This window comes from Triturus cristatus, chromosome 10 (genome assembly GCF_964204655.1).
Source record: "Triturus cristatus chromosome 10, aTriCri1.1, whole genome shotgun sequence".
NCBI lineage: Eukaryota > Metazoa > Chordata > Amphibia > Caudata > Salamandridae > Triturus > Triturus cristatus.
Genome location: NC_140593.1, coordinates 468,069,565 through 468,090,782, shown reverse-complemented (window position 1 = coordinate 468,090,782; position 21,218 = coordinate 468,069,565).

Below are 21,218 nucleotides of genomic sequence, written 5' to 3'. Positions count from 1 at the left end.
AATCCAGAATGAAGCAACTGAAAATGAGAAGAATGAATGGAAGGAGAAAACGGGTAAAATGGATTCAAGTGGATGTTGGGTCGATTTGTCTGAGCAGCAGCGTTGGATGTTACCTGATGCGTATGTACTTGCAGTGGTAACGATGGCGCATGGAGCGGCGCACATCAGTTCGAAAGGGATCTGTAAAATGTTAGCTCCAGTATGGAAGAAAGATGGAATTACTAAGTGTGCAGAAAGAGTGGTGAAAAATTGCATGGTATGCCTGATGCATAATCCTGGCAAGAGAACCCCAACCCCAACTGGCCATTTTGCTCCCCCTTCTTGTCCCTTTGAAGTGATTCAGTTGGATTATATCCACATGGATAGGTGTAACAATCTTAAATACGTCCTAGTGGTAGTCTGTGCCTTCTCAAGATGGATTGAGGCATATCCGTTAAAGGACAACACTGCTATGTCCACTGCCAAAATCCTCCTAAAAGAATACTTCCCCAGGTATGGTATGCCGCGGATTGTTTGGTCGGACAATGGAAGTGAGTTTGTAGGGAAAGTTATGAAGAGTGTGTGTGCGGGTCTGGGTATTTCCCAAAAATACCACAGTGCGAATCACCCACAATCAGCGGGTTTGGTTGAAGGGTACAATGGCACCCTGAAGCTGAAACTTGCGAAAATTCAAGCTTCCACTGGTCTCTCTTGGCCAGACGCACTGCCTTTAGCTTTACTGTCCACCAGAGCGACTGTACACTCTCGAGTAGGGCTTAGCCCATATGAGATTGTGTTCGGCCGCCCTGCTAATGTTTGGGGAGTCCCTAGGCCAAAGGAATTCAAACAGATTGAATACCCAATGTTGATTGATTACCTTCATGATCTGACTGCTAAATTGAGCCTTATTCATCAACAGGTATTCGAATCCTTGCCTAAACTGCCGGAGAGTCCAGGCCACACGTTGAAACCAGGCGACCAAGTGGTAGTTCGGAACTTTGAACGTACTCGGAACCTCCAGCCAAGATTCGTGGGTCCGTTTCAGGTCCTCCTCACAACAAGAACTGCAGTACGCCTAGCTGGAAGGAAAAATTGGGTGCACGCCAGCCATACGAAGCGTGTCCCTCTTCCACTCCCCTATGATAACTGGGTTAGACAGGGAATTGGTGTATCCGAGACAGAACCTGTTCCTAGGCACATCCCTTTCAGTGATGCAGAGTACATAACGGACCACCCACGAACGGAAACACAGAACTTTGACACCCCAGCAGGAACCGCTCCTTTGAATCCTGAACCGAGTATTGTACAAAGTGAACATTTGTCACCTGTGGAGTCGAACATTTCCGTACCTGTAGACCAGCTATTTCAAGACCAGACAAGACCCGGAAAGTACAGATATAATCTACGTTCTCATGTTATCAACTAATGACATTGCATAATTACCCTTCTGTTTGAAAACTGTTTTGATCTTACTGCATTCCATTCAGTCAGGAAGTTTGCTCAAAATTTATTGTTTCTCTCACCTTGCCATCTGGGTTACCGTAGGGTCGTAACGTGTGCCTTGTTTTAATTTGCAGGGAATCAGACACTAGGTCGGTTTTTTCTGTTTGTCTTGGGAACTCCCAGGATAAACAGAGGCAAGTTTTTACAGGTACAAACCATCCGTTGCGAACGGTTGTAGAAGATGGAGCTTCCTGAACTGCGACGGGTTAATGTCATAAATGTGCACAAGACGAAATTATATGACATATTGTACAGTAAATGTTTCCTAATGCAATGTACTCTGACACTTCTGATTGTCTTAATAACTTTGGTAGGCGGAATTATTTTTGGTATTCAGTTGATCTTTACACCTGTTGCATCTACAGTATCTCCCCATGCTCCTGTTTCTCTGACTGTTGTTTCTCTTCATTCTTTCCATCCTTTTCCTGCCCACGAGCAAGCTCGACGCTCTGAGTTTATAAATAACACTTTCATTCAACTCTTGCACCAACATCAACTAGTGGTTAATACAACAAACTGCTGGGTGTGTGGTTTGATACCACATACCATGGACAAGGGCATCCCCTATCTGGTCCTGCCTTTTAGTTATAATGGATCATTCTGGGCATTTCAGACCATGTTCGCTTATGCCCTAGAGACCTATCCTCCACGACCTCCGCGTTCCACCCGGTATAACTCTGCTAATAGAGCCTTGGTAAAAGGAATCACTGACATGGTGAGAGATGTCAATAATACTCCGTTCATTCCCAAGGATGAATTGCGAGTTTACATGGGTTGGAATGTTACGGAATATGGCATTACTCTGGGTGAGAACAAACGTAAGAGCTCAACTCCGATCTGGGTCGTACCCCACCAAGGTCAAGTCTGTTTGCAAGGAAATGGGAGGAATCCGAAAGCTCGACTAGGGAAAAGTGACTGTATAGAAACATATGTTTTCCCCTCACAATCTTCCCCTGCATTCTTAGCTGCTAAGGGTACCTATTTTGTTTGCCAAGACAGAGCATACACATGGCTGCCTGCTGACTTCTCAGGCTCATGTTATATCGCTCAACTGTTACCTCCGACATATACTGCTGCACCGGACTATCACAAAACTAGAGTTGTGAGAGGTGTTTTCAGTAAAGAAGATACTGCTGGCCAAGAAGCAGGAGACTTCTTCAAAGGTTTCCTCCCGTTCTGGGGGCCTATGGCCAACAGTAGAAACTTACGTCAACTAACACGGGTAGTTGAATCCACTATCACTGAAACGGCGGGTGCTCTTAGTAACCTGACAGCTGAGCTTCAAGCGGATCGCCTCATGACGTTACAGAACCGTATGGTCCTTGAGGTGTTACTTGCAGATCGAGGTGGAGTATGTAAGATGATCCAATCAAGTTGCTGCATTTTTATTCCAGATAATGCGCCAACGGTGTACAAGGCCATCTCTAAGTTACATAAGATCTCTGACTCTATTCATGTAGAGGAAGGTGACTGGTCATTAATGGGATGGTTCTGGAGCCTGTTGTCTGCGTGGGGATGGAAGGTTCTGATAGTCACTGGCGTTGCATTAGTATTTTTATTTTCGTGCTGTCTCATTGTTCAGTGTGGTCCTGCCCTATGTAATCTCTGCATTTCTACATGCGTAAGAAGACCACCTGTTTTTAGAGATACGCCACGGGATAGAGTAATGCTCCAACAACATATCAGTGACCTGATGAACATAGAAATGGATTCTGACATAGAGTGAGTTATTGCCTATGTAAGGGCAAAAGGACGGTCTAAGGTTCTGTAGCGATCCGAACCCGTGAATTCGGTATCGTAATACTGACACGATTTCGGTACCAATGAACCGCAAATGATCCATTACATGTATGACAGTGTTTTCGCTACGCAACTAGCATGAATTCACTGAGAAATAGGGCATTCTGTGGTAAAGTCGTGGCATCCATTTTAGTTATGGCATCCATTTTGTTTCTTGCCCTCACATAGTCAATGAACGGACGATGACCCCGGCAGAGTCACCTTGTTAAGGACACGTAAGCTCGAGTCCCGAGAAAGGCTGATGCTGCATGACTAGGCAGAATCAAGCTACCTCCCTTGCCTGAGGCCAGTCCTGCTGCACTGGTTCTCGTGTCCGTTGTCCTGACTGAAAGGCCGAAGACGGTAGCCATGCCCGTTTATGATCCATAAACACCTCTTATCCTACATTTCAATCCTTTGCACCTGGCTCTGCTCCTTTCCTTGTGGGCTTTTACAATGGGGAGGTTACGATTTTTATGATGGGGAGGATCGGGCAAAGAATGGAAAACTGTCGAGAGGACCTGATTGAATACCGAAAACCTGCAACTAATTATTGTTTAATGTCAAATTTACTGTTTGTTTGGGATACCGGGTTGGGCATGAGAAATATTCGTGTAATGTAGCCTAAAGACATTTTGCGTGTATTTAAAGAGTAACCCACTTAATACAATTCGAACAGTCTCGTAGATTCTGCCTCTGTGTGGTTCCTATGATTTCTGTGTCCCTGCAGTAAATAAACCTTGGTCTTTGACGCCACCATCGAGAAGCCCGTGTCTCTGTTTATTTGTGCACCGGGACAGGAGGAACTCAGGGGTCTTCGGGTGTTGTTTCCCTGACACCTCTGGACTCTTAAAAGTCCAGAACCTCAGCAGACATAGAAAGTTAATGAGGTACAAACAAGAGGTAGTGGCTGATGTAACCGCCACACATTGGTGATTACTAGACAGCATGCAGATGTCCAAATAATGATTACTGAGGATATAAAATCTTAGGTGATTATGATAATTTTCATTAGGACTAAAACAACAAAGTACCAGGGTGCCTTCCTAAAATACAGGTGTCTAGAGCCTGATGCCAGTTCATTCTAACGTATACTTCATGATACCGCTAACGCCTAAAGGCCTCCAAAAGGTTAGCATCATATTCTTTAAAAGATATGCGAAAACAGTCACTGCAGTCCCGAGAGAAGAAAGTGTACATGCAAGCGCTGGCTTCTGTTGGTTTAAAGTAGACCCAAAGGTGGGCGGTAAAAATCAAAGAGCAGAAGCCGATCAGGGGTGTGACAACATATCATCAAAAATGCAAAAAGCATGAAAAAAAACTTAGCCCAGCAAGGAGAAATGATCGCCTTGGTGGAAGAGCAGACTGAGTATCTAGAGATAGAGATTAACACATGGCAATCCCGGAAATTCTCCCAAAAAGCAATAATGATGGACGTGCTTTACAAACTAGAAGATCAAGAAAACAGAAAAACGCATGAACAATTTGAGATTTTTTGGGATTCCGAAAGGGATGAAGGGAAGGACTCAAGAGCATACATGGTGACCTTATTGAAAGGGGCATTCCCAGAAAAGACCAACTGGAACAGGGATGTAGAAATCCAACATGCTCACCGATTTCCCATAATGGTGAAGAAACGTCAGTCTAATGAACTAGGGGGGCCCCAGGCTATGTTAGTTTTTTGGGGGGAACTTCCTGTTACGACAATAAATTTATAATTTGGCCCATACTAACACAAAGAGAGGGGTTTCCCTTTTTGTCAGACTTGATTTTGCGCATGCTATTGTAGAAAGGCAGTGGCAGCTGCAACTGCTCTTCAGCCCTTTTCATAAATTCGGGGCGGAGTATTTTTTGAAAATCCTGCTCATCTAAAAGTCATATTCAATGGTCATACTTGTAGCTTTAGCTTTGAAATACATGCCCATAGTACCTGAACCGCCCATTAAATTGATGTGTTTTATGTTAGAGTTCACTTCTCACAGAAAATTAAGCAGGCCATTCCATGAATACTCAGCACAACTGAGTGTTTGAAGCAAAGTCGGTGCTCCTAGGTTTCTCAACATGCATTTCAAATTACCATGACAATGATAACAATATTAATTATTGTCATGCTGCCATGCCATCAAATTAATTAAGTTAAATTCCAGGTTTTCATCTTTTCCTTGAACTTTGTCAACAAATTTCCTTGTCATATTTTGCAGGCTCACTCCTATCTTGAGAATGTGGTTTACTGCAAAAGATAAGCCGCACAAGGCAAACTCAAATAAAAGATAAAATATATAGGGAATACAATGGCAAAATCTAAAATCTAAGATCCTCTGAGTATAGTCTAGTTGATCTGTACTCGGCTGCCAAAATCTGTACAGGTCGGTCATCATATCTAGCATCAATTCCTGTGGGAAAGAGAGGCGAAAAACAACTAACTTTTAAACTTCTTTCCCAGATACTCAAGGGAGCTCCTCTTGCTTCTTTCATTTGATAGAAATCAATAGTATCGCCAGTGATCTCTTTAGAATGTAGAGAATGAATACTATGGTGTTAATAAATTTCTTCTGATCGGGATCAAACCACTTTTTCAATCTGACCTCTTGATAATGACATATCATCCTCCATATGTGGTACATTCTGAAGAACATCTATATCTGTATAATAAATATTATTTTTTACACTATACAATATAGCATTTTTTACTTTAGTAAGATCTACTAATTCTTGCCATTTCAATTAGCTTTTGGTAGGAACACCATTCACTAGAATTACAAGTGCTTCTTCCCAAATCTTTTTCTACCCCTACAATTTCAATACTCTGCTTCAAATCTAATGGCAAGTATAAACTCTACCTTTAAAATCTTTCTGGAGCTCAGTTGGAGGTAACTTCCCTGTCTTTGGCTGCATACGGACTATAACTTGGAATGGATATACACACTGGATAAGAATTGATTCATTCATATTAAGATTTTGAAGTTGTAGCAGAACTGAAACTACTACTAACTTGTTATGGACTGCTCCAGCTGGCATTTTTTTATCCTCTAAATTACTATAACAGAACTTACATATAATTTCTCGAATGGAACAGTCAAAACGCTCCTCTACAAATAAATATGTTTCAAATTCTGGTCACTTATCATGGTTTTCTTTTTTACTTTTTAAATACAAATCAACATTCAGAGTTTGAATTTTGTAGTGAGTGCATCTACAACAAATACAAAGAAAGTTTGATATCTCTGAAGAAACATTGTTAAAATTTCTAATCTCGTCTTGGAAATTATCAACAGTAATATCTGTCTCATGTTCTGGTACTTGTTCTGGTACTGTTGCAGATGTTGAGTCCTCACTTTCTCTACACTGCTCTTGATGGGCACCACCCCCACCCAGGGGGCGTGGTGCCTTAAGTGGCATCTCAGGCAGGAGTCAGGTGAGGGTCTCTTCCGGGTCATCAACCCATAAGCGCGTCGCCAAGGCTGCCGAGGGATTTAAAAAACCAAGGACAGGAAGGGGAAGCCCTCTTTTGTCCTCACGCCACGGTGAAGCAGATCGGAGCATCGCGAAGTTAACGCTCAAAGCGCAACGTGCAGAGCTTCAATGGACGGGAGTGGGCTCAATGCTGGCAGCTGGGAAGCGGGGCCTTCACGCTCGCGGCAAACAGGTTGTCCAGGGCGCCAGCAGGGGGTTTAAGGCGGCACTTTATATGAGCGGGAGCGGTTTGGGGCCGGGAGACAAGGCATCACCGTTGTCATTCATATTTTACTGAAATGGCTGCAAGCAACCGCGAGTGCGGTGTGCAGAAGGGGCGGGGGGTGCATAACAAGCCCAGAGAGCGGAAGCGATGCAGGCCAGGGAAAAACTACCGGGGGCTCAGCTAGTGTGTATGCTGAGAGCTCAGGAAAATGTACGAGTCATGGCATGTACTGGTAATGCATGGACCGGTGGAAGCATGGGGAATAATGTGGGGGCACTGGGGCAGTGAGTATTTCCAGTGCCCCGGACAACTTTAAGCTTAAAATGAGAAATATGCATATGCAATATTTATGCAGGTACAATTTGGAAAATGCAAGTACAGTGGAAAAGGTAATGTGTGGGCACTGGGGTAGTGAGTATCTCCAGTGCCCCGGACAACAGTCAGTTTAGCATGCATGCACAATGAAATGGTAAGGTGGGGGCACTGGGGTAGTGAGCATCTCCAGTGCCCCGAACGACAGTAAGATTATGATGCATGCACAGTGATAGGGTAACATGGGGGAACTGGGGTAGTGAGTATACCCAGTGCGCTGGACAAATCTAAGTGAAAGAATCAGGCAGCACGAGGCTGCGGAGCGTGTTGTGAGTGTGTGGTGACAGACTAGGGGGGACGTTGTCCACTTATCTTTTGTTCTTCTTAGTGTGGAATGCCACCAAAATGTGCGCGAGTGGACATGGAGGCCCCGGCTACTCAAGACGAGTTTCGTTCGCTGTCGGCACTGTGGGAGGTCGCTAAGAACGGGGGTATCGATTGGGCACTACGGATGCTGATGTAGGGGGCCGGAACGAGCGTACAACAAAAAGCACCGCGGTCCAAGCGCACAAGGCGGACTCCAGAGCGGTTCAAGGATGCACAACCGGAGAAGGGCAATAAGTCTGTGGAAACTCATGCTAATCCCTCAGGTGAGGCAGTGGTAACGGGCAAGCCTCTCATGACTGCAGACATTTTAGAGACTCCCGGCGCAGCTGTGCAGGTGGGTCGCGGGGTCATGGAACAGTCAGGTGGAGCCTCCTACGCTAACCAATGTACCACATACTTCTGTGCCTCCATCAGCAGTGGGGCAAGGGTGGGTAGTGGGGATAACACCGCCCATTACACCGCCCCCCTGCCTCAGTGGTGGCGTACCAAGGGGGGGTAGTGGTTACAACACCACCCATCACACAGGCCCCCGCTCCTGTAGTGGCACACCAAGGCAGCAGAATAGCATAGGTATGGGCCCAGTAAGGAGGGGTGGCACAATCTGTTGTGGTTGCGGCAACATTGCAGGGGCCGGCCAATGGTAATGCAATGCCAGGACCGAGGGACCCCTTAGCAAGGCCACTGGGGTCCCTGGGGCAGTGGTTGCTGGTCAGCCCCTGCTGACTCATAGTCTGGTATTGTATGGGTCCGCATCACCACCGGTTGCCCCATCGGCAGAAATTACATGGCATGTGCCAGCAGAAACCAGGGGTGAGTTTGTAGATGTCTTCGATCTCATCAACGCAGGGATAGTCCCGGGGAAGAACAGAGCAGGAAAAGAGGGTGAGTTCAAACAGAAAAGTTTGGGTAGATTGGTCCATTAAGAATTGGATCACAGGATTCGCTATATATGCAGCAATCATGGTAGAGAGGTATACCGCATTGGCAGCCCTGTTTATCATGTTCATGATACACGGGGCGCCATCAGAATTCCTGGGCACAGCTTGGCTTCAGTATGATATAAAGTTCAGGCAAATGAAGGCAGTACGCCCAGAGGTGGCTTGGGACCAGCGGGAGATCAACATATGGCATGCAGAATTTTATTCAACAGCGCCAGTTAACAAGACCAATCAGTCCTTTCGTGGGAACAGAGGGACAGGGGATAAGAAACAGGCCTGCTGGCAGTTCAATCAGAACGAGTGCAACAGGGGTGCAGCATGAAAGTTCAAGCATATATGTTCCTTCTGTGGAATACAAGGTCACTCAGAGAGAAAGTGGGTAGACCCAAAGAGGAGCCTGCACATACCTAACCCCAGAACAGGGGCCACAGGGCCCAAGCACCCTAGGAACTTACCTACGCCCATTCAGCTCCATGTTCTGACTCACCTACTCAGTAAATAAGATAAGATACAAGAGGCACAGTTTCTGCACCAAGGTTTTAAATTTGGCTTTCGCATCCCATCTAGCGCTACCCCGTCCACGAGTCCGCCACGCAACCAGCTCTCAGTCCTGTTGCATCCGGAAGTGACTAGGGAAAAGATCATAAAAGAAGTAACCCTGGGTAGAGTAGCAGGCCCTTTTCAGCAGTTGCCAAGGCAGGACTTAGTACGTTCATCATTGGGTTTGGTACCCAAAAAAGCAAACGGGAAATATTGCCTTATTCATAATTTGGAAAGTCCACCGGGGTTGCCGGTTAATAATAAATTGGACCCAGAACTATGCGATCTGCGTTATACCACATTTGACATGGCAATACAAAAAATGCAGAAGTTAGGCGAGGGAGCTCTAATGGCCAAATCCGACATAGAAACTGCATTTCGCCTGCTGCCAGTGCACCCTGACGACACCAGGTTGCTGGGCTTTATTTTTGAAGGGAAATTCTTCATTGATCTTTGTATGCCAATGGGGTGTTCTATTGCATGTGCTGTGTTTGAGACATTCAGTCGGTTCTTAGAATGGGCGGTTCAGGTACTATTGGCATAAAGCACTGGTACCCCTGGCAGAGGGAAAGACAGAGGGGCCAGCGACACAGCTAACTTTCTTAGGTATTGAAATAGACACCATAGCTGGAGAATGCAGACTCCCTCAAGAGAAAGTGACAATGTTTGAGGCCGCCATAGATGACTGTTTGGCGGCATGCAAGGTGACGCTGCACCAGCTACAGGTCCTGGTGTGTCAGCCGAATTTTGCACTCAGAGTGATACCGAGGGGCAGGGCATTCTCTAAGAGCATAGCAAGGGCAATGTCCGGCTTGCGGGCCAAGCACCACCACACCAGGCTCTCCAAAGAGGTTAGAAACAATCTGGCCATATGGAAGGAATTCTTGAAGGGGTTCAATGGAGCGGTACTGTGGCAACAACCAATTCAGGCGAATGCAGAGTTAGAACTCTTCACGGATGCAGCGGGCAGCATAGGATTTGGGGCCGTGCTGGGTACCAAGTGGTGCATCCAGCACCGGCCGGCGGACTGGTCTGTGTCAGGGCTAACCCGCAACATCACCTTCTTGGAGCTATTCCCAATCATTGTGGCATTGCATCTTTGGGGCCCCCTGTTGGAAAATAAGCGCATTGTATTCTGGTCTGACAGCATGTCAGCAGTTATGGCAGTTAAAAACCAGAGAGCTAAATGCCCATGGGTTCTTTGCCTACTGAAGGAACTAGTGATAGGATGCCTGCAGCGCAGTGTATTTTTTACTGCAAATCATGTGCCAGAGGTGGACACAAGCCGACAAACAGATGACAAACTTCCTGGAAGGGTTATGGAAGCTTGGTGCCCCACTGCCCCCAAGCTGATAACCCAGTCCCTGGCCTCCAAGACTAAGAGTATGTATGAGAAGGCGTGGCAGTCATACTTAGCTGTCATAGGAGGGGCAGGGGGAATAGAGAGGCTATCACCACAAAATGTCCTGTTATTCATAGTGCACCCGAAAGAGAATGGCAAATCGCTACCCATGGTGAGAAGACAGCTGTCGGCAATTGCCTTCTTTGCAGGTTTGGGGAGGGTGGCAGACCCTACAAAAGACCCTAGAGTCAAACGGGCGGTGAAAGGATGGGAGAGATTGGTCCCAGGGGTGAATGACAATAGGAGACCCATTGATGCTAGGAGACTAACTAATATCTTGGAAGTACTGCCATGAGTGTGCTTTTCCCTTTATGAAACGCAGTCGCTGAGATTAGCTTATTTCTTGGCATTCTTTGGCGCGTTTAGAATTTCTGAGCTCCTACCGGCCTCTAGGCCAGATAAAGAAGGGGGAATCAACTTGGAGGACGTGCTGATGACAGTTGATGCGTTACAGGTTAGAATGAGGCGGTCCAAGACAGACCCTCTGGGTAAAGGGACATGGGTCCAGCTAAGAGCAGTGCAGGGGGCTATGTTTTGTCCGGTCACTCTAGCGCAAACCTTTCTGCAAATTAGACAGGGGGGTGTAGACAGCAGATTACTAATACACGCAGACGGAATCCACCTCACAAGATTCCAGTTCACCAGAATATGTTAACGATCGCTGGAGTGTTTGGGGGTGGAGCCGACACATTTCACATCCCACTCGTTCCGCATTGGGGCAGTCACGACGGCGGCAGCATTAGGCCTCCCATCTGAAACTATTAAGAAGATGGGAAGATGGAAGTCGTTGTGTTTTGAGCGTTAAGTAAGACCCCACCTGGCATAGTCCCGAGTCAGCCCAGGGGGGTGACTGTATGAGTGTAATACACTCCCCATCTACTTCCCCCGCCCACTCTCTTATCCTTTCTATTCCTAAATTTATTACAGGTGTCCCGAGACAGCGAACGCAGGTATGCTGGTGTGGCCATTCATTTATACGCAGAGCAGGGCAATTCTTCAACAAATCACGAGAAGACAGAGCACGGAGATTGAAGGGGATCGATCACCACTGGGTAGGGATCGGCAGGCAGTGGCTGGTAGATCTAACAGCCGATTTGTGGAGTGCTCTGGCTAAGGGCATGCCCATCCCAGAGGTGCTGGTGATTCATTCTGGGGGCAATGATATGATCCCGGCAGGCCATAGGGGAGTAAAAGAAGTGCTGTTCTCATCACTTTCAGCAGTTCGAAAGATGCTACCAGGCACCACTCTATTCACAAGGGGGCTTTGGGTCTCTTCCATGCCCCAGCTATAGCCATCTTCGTGGCATCCAGGCAAACCCACAAAATCGATCTATCAGCATGTGTTTGGTATTTGAGCATCGGGTCACGGAGACCCAACAAAACCAGTTCCATAGAGTCCCCAATTGGATAGCCCAATATGAGTTTAATTTGGTAGAGAATCTCCTTCCAAAACGTTTTTATGACCGGGCAGTCCAACTATATATGCTTATAATCTCCCAGCAAACCACATCCCCACCAGCAACGATCGGAAGTGCCCAGGAAGATAGTGTGTAGCTTGTGAGGGTGCAGATACCAGTCATAGAGCGTTTTGTAGTGGGCTTCCCTGAGGTGCATGGATCTATTGAATTTGGCTATGTCCTTATATAGGGATTGTGTATCTCACAAAAGAGCGTCAACAGGAAGAACAATGCTACACAATTAGAGAAATTCTATCCTACATAGCTTCCTTATCATAAATCTCACACACAATATATAGGGTAGCACGATAAAAAATTGACAGGTCTAGTGAAGGGGAAAGTTGGAAGTAGATGGGCACAACACTGTTGTGGACGAAAACCCTCACTCACCCGAGGGTGACATGCTTCATCATTAGGTTTTTCCAACACACAGGGACTGCAAGGTACCCTGTGCGGGCTACGACTTAACCCGAGAGGGAAGGAGCAGGAGTGCAGAGCACGTGATTGTTCTACCAACTCGAAATGGTGAGGAGGGGCAGAGTGCTAAAGAATGAGTAAAGCTAGTGTAATAAAACCTAACTACTGCGGGGTAACAACTTTATTTCTCCTTCCTAAGTGGTAGTGATTAAAATGCAAGTGAATAAAGGGTTATAGATATATACCCTCTTGAATGATCAACATGTTTCTGCCATGATGACTTAAGCGTTCGGGGCATTCATCAGGATCAAAAAACAGTCACTCTGCGGTATCAAGTGTAAAGAATAAAAATAGAAGTGATACTTAGGCCTCTATTCCTTGACCATCATACACTTGCGTAGATCAATATAATCGGTCAGGGGGCTCTGTAAAACAATAATAATACATCCCAACTTAACAACAACCTTTAATTTTCTATAAAAGCACCACTTATCAGGTATAATTCATATTTCGAAAAGGTGCTTACCTAAGTGTGGTTTGTATGTGCCAACTCAACCTTCTACCGGGTATCTGACCATGTCCGTTTTTCTAGTAGAAGGTTAAAAATAGTATGAACACATAGCAATATTGATAGCCTACTGCAGACACCACAACATAGCGATAACTAGATAACAAGATGGTATCTATTACATTGTGTTGGCCCCTAATGTGTCCTGTAATTTATGGATAGTGTAAAATTAAAATCTCCTAGTGTATACTGCCCATCTAGTAAATTATGAGAGATACTTGATCTCCCCTGGCTGTATCTAACACTAGTTACTGTTCACCAGGTAATTGTAATCCCATCTTTAGTTTATAGTCTGGTGCTCAGATTGCCCCGACAAGTGACTAGAACTTGTTTTTGCAGTATGACAATTTTTTATCATGCTACCCTATATATTGTGTGTGAGATTTATCTTATATAGGGATTCCCATTGTTTGTCCAAGGGCGGTGTCTGTAGCATATCTCCTCAAACTACTCTATGGCGGTGAGTGAGTTGCAGTGAGAGCGTGAATAGTAGGGTATATAGAAAGGAGATACAACTTTTGCCCGTAGTGCCCGTCTGGACAAACTTCTCTAATGGGAGGTAGTGTCATAAGACTCTTACTTGAAGTGTTCCCTGGACTTCACGGGAGCAGAACGACAAGGTTTTTCCCAATGTCTCTCTGGGACTTTTTCCACGCTTCCAAGGATAACTCTGGTTGCATGGGAAAAAAAGGGGGGAATGGGTATTGGACAGAGAAGAGATAGCTGGGTCATCTGGCCTGGTGTCTTCTATAGCTACCTCTGTTTCCGGTGCTGACAACATTGTAATACACAAGCAACAATTACTAAGTTCTTCTTCATATGCAGTCAATGAAACTAAGTAAGCTCGTTATTTCCTAAGCTTCTAAAAGTGCCTACCCTTGAGAGACCGAGCTATTGCCCCTCTTCTATTTGATTGTTTAAATCTCAGTATTATATATTCATACTGTTGAGTGGTGGTAGATTATTATTTCCTGTGAAAATACATAACAGTGAATTTCTTTTCAAGGGTTTTTGTCTTATTTTAATATATATTCACTGAAAAAACCATAGGTTTCAGGGGTGTTATAGTTAGGAATTGGCATTTAAAAGACCTTAGAAATTCACTGAAAAAACCATAGGTTTCAGGGGCGTTATAGTTAGCTGGACATTTCCCTCATACAAAACCCTAGAAATTCCTCTGTTATAGTTAGTTCAGCTAACTATAACTCGCGTCCCCGCAATGCACTGCTGATGACGTCACATATTACATCACTCATGACATGGTCAGTGACATCACTGATGACATCACTGATGACATCTGAAATGACATCACTGATGACGTCACTGATGACGTCATCCAGTGAGTGTGTGTTTCTGTAAATTTTAAATATGTTTAATATATATGTAGGGAAAAACCTATGGAAGAATGAGTGGGTGTATAAGTGTGTGAGTGGATGATTTAGTAGGTGTGTGACTGTATAAGTGAGTCATTAAACGTATCTTACTGCAGACTAGTGACTAAACTGTGTGAATGTTTGTATCTGTCTGTCTGTTGGTGTATAAGCAGCTGCATGGTTTGTGAATAGCTATATGAGTGGCTCTATGGGTTATTGATTGGTTGTCTGAGTATCTGTTTGGGTGCCTGAGTGTTTGTGTGGGTGGAGTGTGTGTGACTCTGTGCATACATGTGTGAGTGGGTGATTCTATGGGTGCATGGATTTAAGAGTGCATCTGTGATGGACTGTATGGTTGGGTGAGTGCATGTATGGGTGTGTTAGTGATTGAATGTATATCTCACTGGTACATGTGTGAGTAACTACTAGGGGTGGGCGGAATTTGCGAAATTAACTTTCGCAAATTATCGCGAAAGTGTTTAAAATTATCGCAAACAAGCGGAAATATCGCGAAGATGCGGAAGTTTTTTTCCGGCATGTTCGCGAGATTTTCTGCATGGTTGCGCGTCGCCAACTTACCCATGTGGTTGCTTGCGGGCGCGGCCATCTTGTTCACCAGAATATGTTAACGATCGCTGGAGTGTTTGGGGGTGGAGCCGACACATTTCACATCCCACTCGTTCCGCATTGGGGCAGTCACGACGGCGGCAGCATTAGGCCTCCCATCTGAAACTATTAAGAAGGTGGGAAGATGGAAGTCGTTGTGTTTTGAGCGTTATGTAAGACCCCACCTGGCATAGTCCCGAGTCAGCCCAGGGGGTGACTGTATGAGTGTAATACACTCCCCATCTACTACCCCCGCCCACTCTCTTATCTTTCTATTCCTAAATTTAATACAGGTGTCCCGAGACAGCGAACGCAGGTATGCTGGTGTGGCCATTCATTTATACGCAGAGCAGGGCAATTCTTCAACAAATCACGAGAAGACAGAGCGCAGAGATTGAAGGAGATCGATCACCACTGGGTAGGGATCGGCAGGCAGTGGCTGGTAGATCTAACAGCCGATTTGTGGAGTGCTCTGGCTAAGGGCATGCCCATCCCAGAGGTGCTGGTGATTCATTCTGGGGGCAATGATATGATCCCGGCAGGTCATAGGGGAGTAAAAGAAGCGCTGTTCTCATCACTTTCAGCAGTTCGGAAGATGCTACCAGGCACCACTCTATTCACAAGGGGGCTTTGGGTCTCTTCCATGCCCCAGCTATAGCCATCTTCGTGGCATCCAGGCAAACCCACAAAATCGATCTATCAGCATGTGTTTGGTATTTGAGCATCGGGTCACGGAGACCCAACAAAACCAGTTCCAAAGAGTCCCCAATTGGATAGCCCAATATGAGTTTAATTTGGTAGAGAATTTCCTTCCAAAATGTTTTTATGACCGGGCAGTCCCACTATATATGCTTATAATCTCCCAGCAAACCACATCCCCACCAGCAACGATCGGAAGTGCCCAGGAAGATAGTGTGTAGCTTGTGAGGGTGCAGATACCAGTCATAGAGCGTTTTGTAGTGGGCTTCCCTGAGGTGCATAGATCTATTGAATTTGGCTATGTCCTTATATAGGGATTGTGTATCTCACAAAAGAGCGTTAACAGGAAGAACAATGCTACACAATAGAGACATTCTATCCTACATAGCTTCCTTATCATAAATCTCACACACAATATATAGGGTAGCACGATAAAAAATTGACAGGTCTAGTGAAGGGGAAAGTTGGAAGTAGATGGGCACAACACTGTTGTGGACGAAAACCCTCACTCACCCGAGGGTGACATGCTTCATCATTGGGTTTTTCCAACACACAGGGACTGCAAGGTACCCTGTGCGGGCTACGACTTAACCCGAGAGGGAAGGAGCAGGAGTGCAGAGCACGTGATTGTTCTACCAACTCGAAATGGTGAGGAGGGGCAGAGTGCTAAAGAATGAGTAAAGCTAGTGTAATAAAACCTAACTACTGCGGGGTAACAACTTTATTTCTCCTTCCTAAGTGGTAGTGATTAAAATGCAAGTGAATAAAGGGTTATAGATATATACCCTCTTGAATGATCAACATGTTTCTGCCATGATGACTTAAGCGTTCGGGGCATTCATCAGGATCAAAAAACAGTCACTCTGCGGTATCAAGTGTAAAGAATAAAAATAAAAGTGATACTTAGGCCTCTATTCCTTGACCATCATACACTTGCGTAGATCAATATAATCGGTCAGGGGGCTCTGTAAAACAATAATAATACATCCCAACTTAACAACAACCTTTAATTTTCTATAAAAGCACCACTTATCAGGTATAATTCATATTTCGAAAAGGTGCTTACCTAAGTGTGGTTTGTATGTGCCAACTCAACCTTCTACCAACTTGTTTTTGCAGTATGACAATTTTTTATCATGCTACCCTATATATTGTGTGTGAGATTTATCTTATATAGGGATTCCCATTGCTTGTCCAAGGGCGGTGTCTGTAGCATATCTCCCCAAACTACTCTATGGCGGTGAGTGAGTTGCAGTGAGAGCGTGAATAGTAGGGTATATAGAAAGGAGATACAACTTTTGCCCGTAGTGCCCGTCTGGACAAACTTCTCTAATGGGAGGTAGTGTCATAAGACTCTTACTTGAAGTGTTCCCTGGACTTCACGGGAGCAGAACGACGAGGTTTTTCCCAATGTCTCTCTGGGACTTTTTCCACGCTTCCAAGGATAACTCTGGTTGCATGGGAAAAAAAGGGGGGAAGGGGTATGGGACAGAGAAGAGATAGCTGGGTCATCTGGCCTGGTGTCTTCTATAGCTACCTCTGTTTCTGGTGCTGAAAACATTGTAATACACAAGCAACAATTACTAAGTTCTTCTTCATATGCAGTCAATGAAACTAAGTAAGCTCGTTATTTCCTAAGCTTCTAAAAGTGCCTACCCTTGAGAGACCGAGCTATTGCCCCTCTTCTGTTTGATGGTTTAAATCTCAGTATTATATATTCATACTGTTGAGTGGTGGTAGATTATTATTTCCTGTGAAAATACATAACAGTGAATTTCTTTTCAAGGGTTTTTGTCTTATTTTAATATATATTCACTGAAAAAACTATAGGTTTCAGGGGCGTTATAGTTAGGAATTGGCATTTAAAAAACCTTAGAAATTCACTGAAAAAACCATAGGTTTCAGGGGCGTTATAGTTAGCTGGACATTTCCCTCTTACAAAACCATAGAAATTCCTCTGTTATAGTTAGTTCAGCTAACTATAACTCGCGTCCCCGCAATGCACTGCTGATGACGTCACATATTACATCACTCATGACATGGTCAGAGACATCACTGATGACATCACTGATGACATCTGAAATGACATCACTGATGACATCACTGATGACGTCATCCAGTGAGTGTGTGTTTCTGTAAATTTTAAATATGTTTAATATATATATAGGGAAAAACCTATGGAAGAATGAGTGGGTGTATAAGTGTGTGAATGGATGATTTAGTAGGTGTGTGACTGTATAAGTGAGTCATTAAACGTATCTTACTGCAGACTAGTGACTAAACTGTGTGAATGTTTGTATCTGTCTGTCTGTTGGTGTATAAGCAGCTGCATGGTTTGTGAATAGCTATATGAGTGGCTCTATGGGTTATTGATTGGTTGTCTGAGTATCTGTTTGGGTGCCTGAGTGTTTGTGTGGGTGGAGTGTGTGTGACTCTGTGCATACATGTGTGAGTGGGTGATTCTATGGGTGCATGGATTTAAGAGTGCATCTGTGATGGACTGTATGGTTGGGTGAGTGCATGTATGGGTGTGTTAGTGATTGAATGTATATCTCACTGGTACATGTGTGAGTAACTACTAGGGGTGGGCGGAATTTACGAAATTAACTTTCGCAAATTATCGCGAAAATGTTTAAAATTATCGCAAACAAGCGGAAATATCGCGAAGATGCGGAAGTTTTTTTCCGGCATGTTCGCGAGATTTTCTGCATGGTTGCGGGTCGCCAACTTACCCATGTGGTTGCTTGCGGGCGCGGCCATCTTGTTTTGAGTTGTCTCGCGGTGCATGATCGCGAGAAGAAAGATGTGATCGCGCGACACATGACGTCACTGCGGGCGCGAACTGTCGCAAGACAGCGCAAATGGCTAAAAACAATACAACATCTCATGGAGAACGCGACCGGATCAAGAAAACTTGTCGGCGAACACAGGGATTCAGGTAAGGAGATCGCGCGCGCGAGAGAATGTATTATTTTACAGCGCGAGCAAGAAACAAATTATCGCCAAGCTGCGGAAACCGGAGTTTTTGACATTTTCGCGCTCTCCGCGGAACGCGAAAATGTCAAATTATCGCAATTTCCGCGAACAGAACGAAATTTTTGCCCAGGCCTAGTAACTACATATGTGAAAGGCAGTATATATGTGTGTAAGAGTATATAAGTGGGTATATGTGAGAGTGTGTGATTGTGAGAGTGGCTGTGTGGATGAGTGTGTGCTTGTATCAGTGATTGTATAAGAGCGTAAGAATATGGTACTATTTTTATGAGTAAGTGAACTTGTGTGTGTATAACTGCATAGGTGAGTAAATGGGAGTGTGATTAACTATTTGCATGACTGACTAGGTGTGAGAGTATTTCTATGGATGATTGGTGGTGTGTGAGTGTCTATGTAGGTATATAAATGCATATGATAGTCCTGTACTGAGTGACTGTAAGTATGAGTGACTGTACAGGTGAGTGAGTGGATGTGTGTATAGATCTAAGAGTCAATGAGTGGGTATGTAGTTATTGGTATTGGAGTATCTATGGTTTTGAGAATGGACGTCTGAAATTTTGATTGAGTATATCAAAGGGTGTGAGAAGATGCACTAATTTATCACATGGATGACGTCATCAGTGATGTCATCAGTGATGTCATTTCAGATGTCATCAGTGATGTCATCAGTGATGTCACTGACCATGTCATGAGTGATGTAATATGTGACGTCATCAGCAGTGCATTGCGGGGGCGTGAGTTATAGTTAGCTGAACTAACTATAACAGGGGAATTTCTAGGGTTTTGTATGAGGGAAATGTCCAGCTAACTATAACGCCCCTGAAACCTATGGTTTTTTCAGTGAATTTCTAAGGTTTTTTAAATACCAGTTCCTAACTATAACGCCCCTGAAACCTATGTTTTTTTTCAGTGAATTTCAAAGGTTTTTTAAATGCTAATTCCTAACTATATTAGGCCTGAAACCTATGGTTTTTTCAGTGAATTTCAAAGGTTTTCTAAATGACAATTTTGAACGTATTAATTGTTATGCTGATTTTTTTGATACTGACTTACTACATTTTTTAAACTATTTATTTTTAGATATCTTTTTATTAATTACATTATAATTACATTATACATTACAATACAAAATATACTTTCTCAGAATGAATTACTTTAGTTTAAATACTTGGCAAATAGGCAACAGACTTTTAAGTACAGTAGTTACAGTTGTTGCAATGGGCAACACAATTTCAAACACAAAGCAACATTGAGCTCAATGTGAATTTCTAGTTAAAAGCAATTAGTTACTTTATGGATTACTTTTCTAACCACAAGACTGGATCCTAGATTCAGTCCTTGGACATCTCCTGTAAACAGTTGAGTAAAAGCGCTTTGGCTACAGTAGTGATTTTTAAGGAATATTATTGTATTTTAAAACTTGACACTTGGAAACTTTTTCCCATAGAATCACCAATGTTATCCTATGGCAGAAAATTCACTTAGTAGGTAAGTAGTGTTATCGTTACTTTTCTTACTCAGTGGTGGATCCTGGATCCAGCACTGGCCAACCTCCTGTAACCAGTTGAAAGAATGTGTTTAAGTCATACAGACGATTTTTTAGGAATATTTTTAGTTTGTGAAAATAGACACTTAGAAACTTTTCTGGTGAAAACCACACAATGGATTCCTATGGAAGGAAATACAAGTTACTGGTAAGTAAGCTTAGAATTACTTTTCAGGGTCAGTGCTGAGCTAAATGATGCAGCCCTGGGTTCTCTCCTGATAACAGGTGAGTAAATCGGAATTCGTAGTTCGGCTGATTTTAGAGGAATATTTGTACGTTTCAAAAATGGACACTTCAAAAATTTTCTGGTGAAAATCACACAATGGATTCCTATGGAAGGAAATACAAGTAACTGGTAAGTACGCTTAGAATTACTTTTCAGGGTCAGTGCTGGGCTAAAAGATGCAGCACTGGGTTATCTCCTGATTACAGGTGAGTAAATCGGAATTCGTAGTTCGGCTGATTTTAGAGGAATATTTGTACAATGGTGAAGGAAGGGGGAGGGGCCTGAGGTGACGTGTGCAAACACGCCCTGTGGCGCGTTTTAAGTTGGGGAATTAATTCCTCTTCAATGCTGCGGTCCCCTGGGGGCCAACTAGCCCACCAGGTACCTCCAGTATGCGCCAGGGAGCTGCATTGCAGAGAGGTATTCAGAGGCCACGCCCCTTTTTACAACACTCTGCAACACAGCTCCGTGGCGCTTACTGGAGGTACCTGGTGGGCTAGTTGGTCCCCAGGGACCCTCAGGATTGAAGAGGAATTAATTCCCCAACTTAAAAAGCGCCACAGTGCATGTTTGCACAGATCTCACCTCAGGCCCCGCCCCCTACCTTCACCACTGTGCAAACGCACCCCGTGGCGTGTTTTAAGTTGGGAGATTAAGTCCCCTTAAATCCTTAGGTCCCCTGGCGGCCAACTAGCCCTCCAGTAGGCGCAAGGGAGCTGCGTTGAAGAGATGTGTAAAAAGGGGCGTGGCCTCATTACACCTCTCTGCAAAGTTGGCCCCCAGGGGCTCCCAGTATTGAAGGGGAATTCGTTA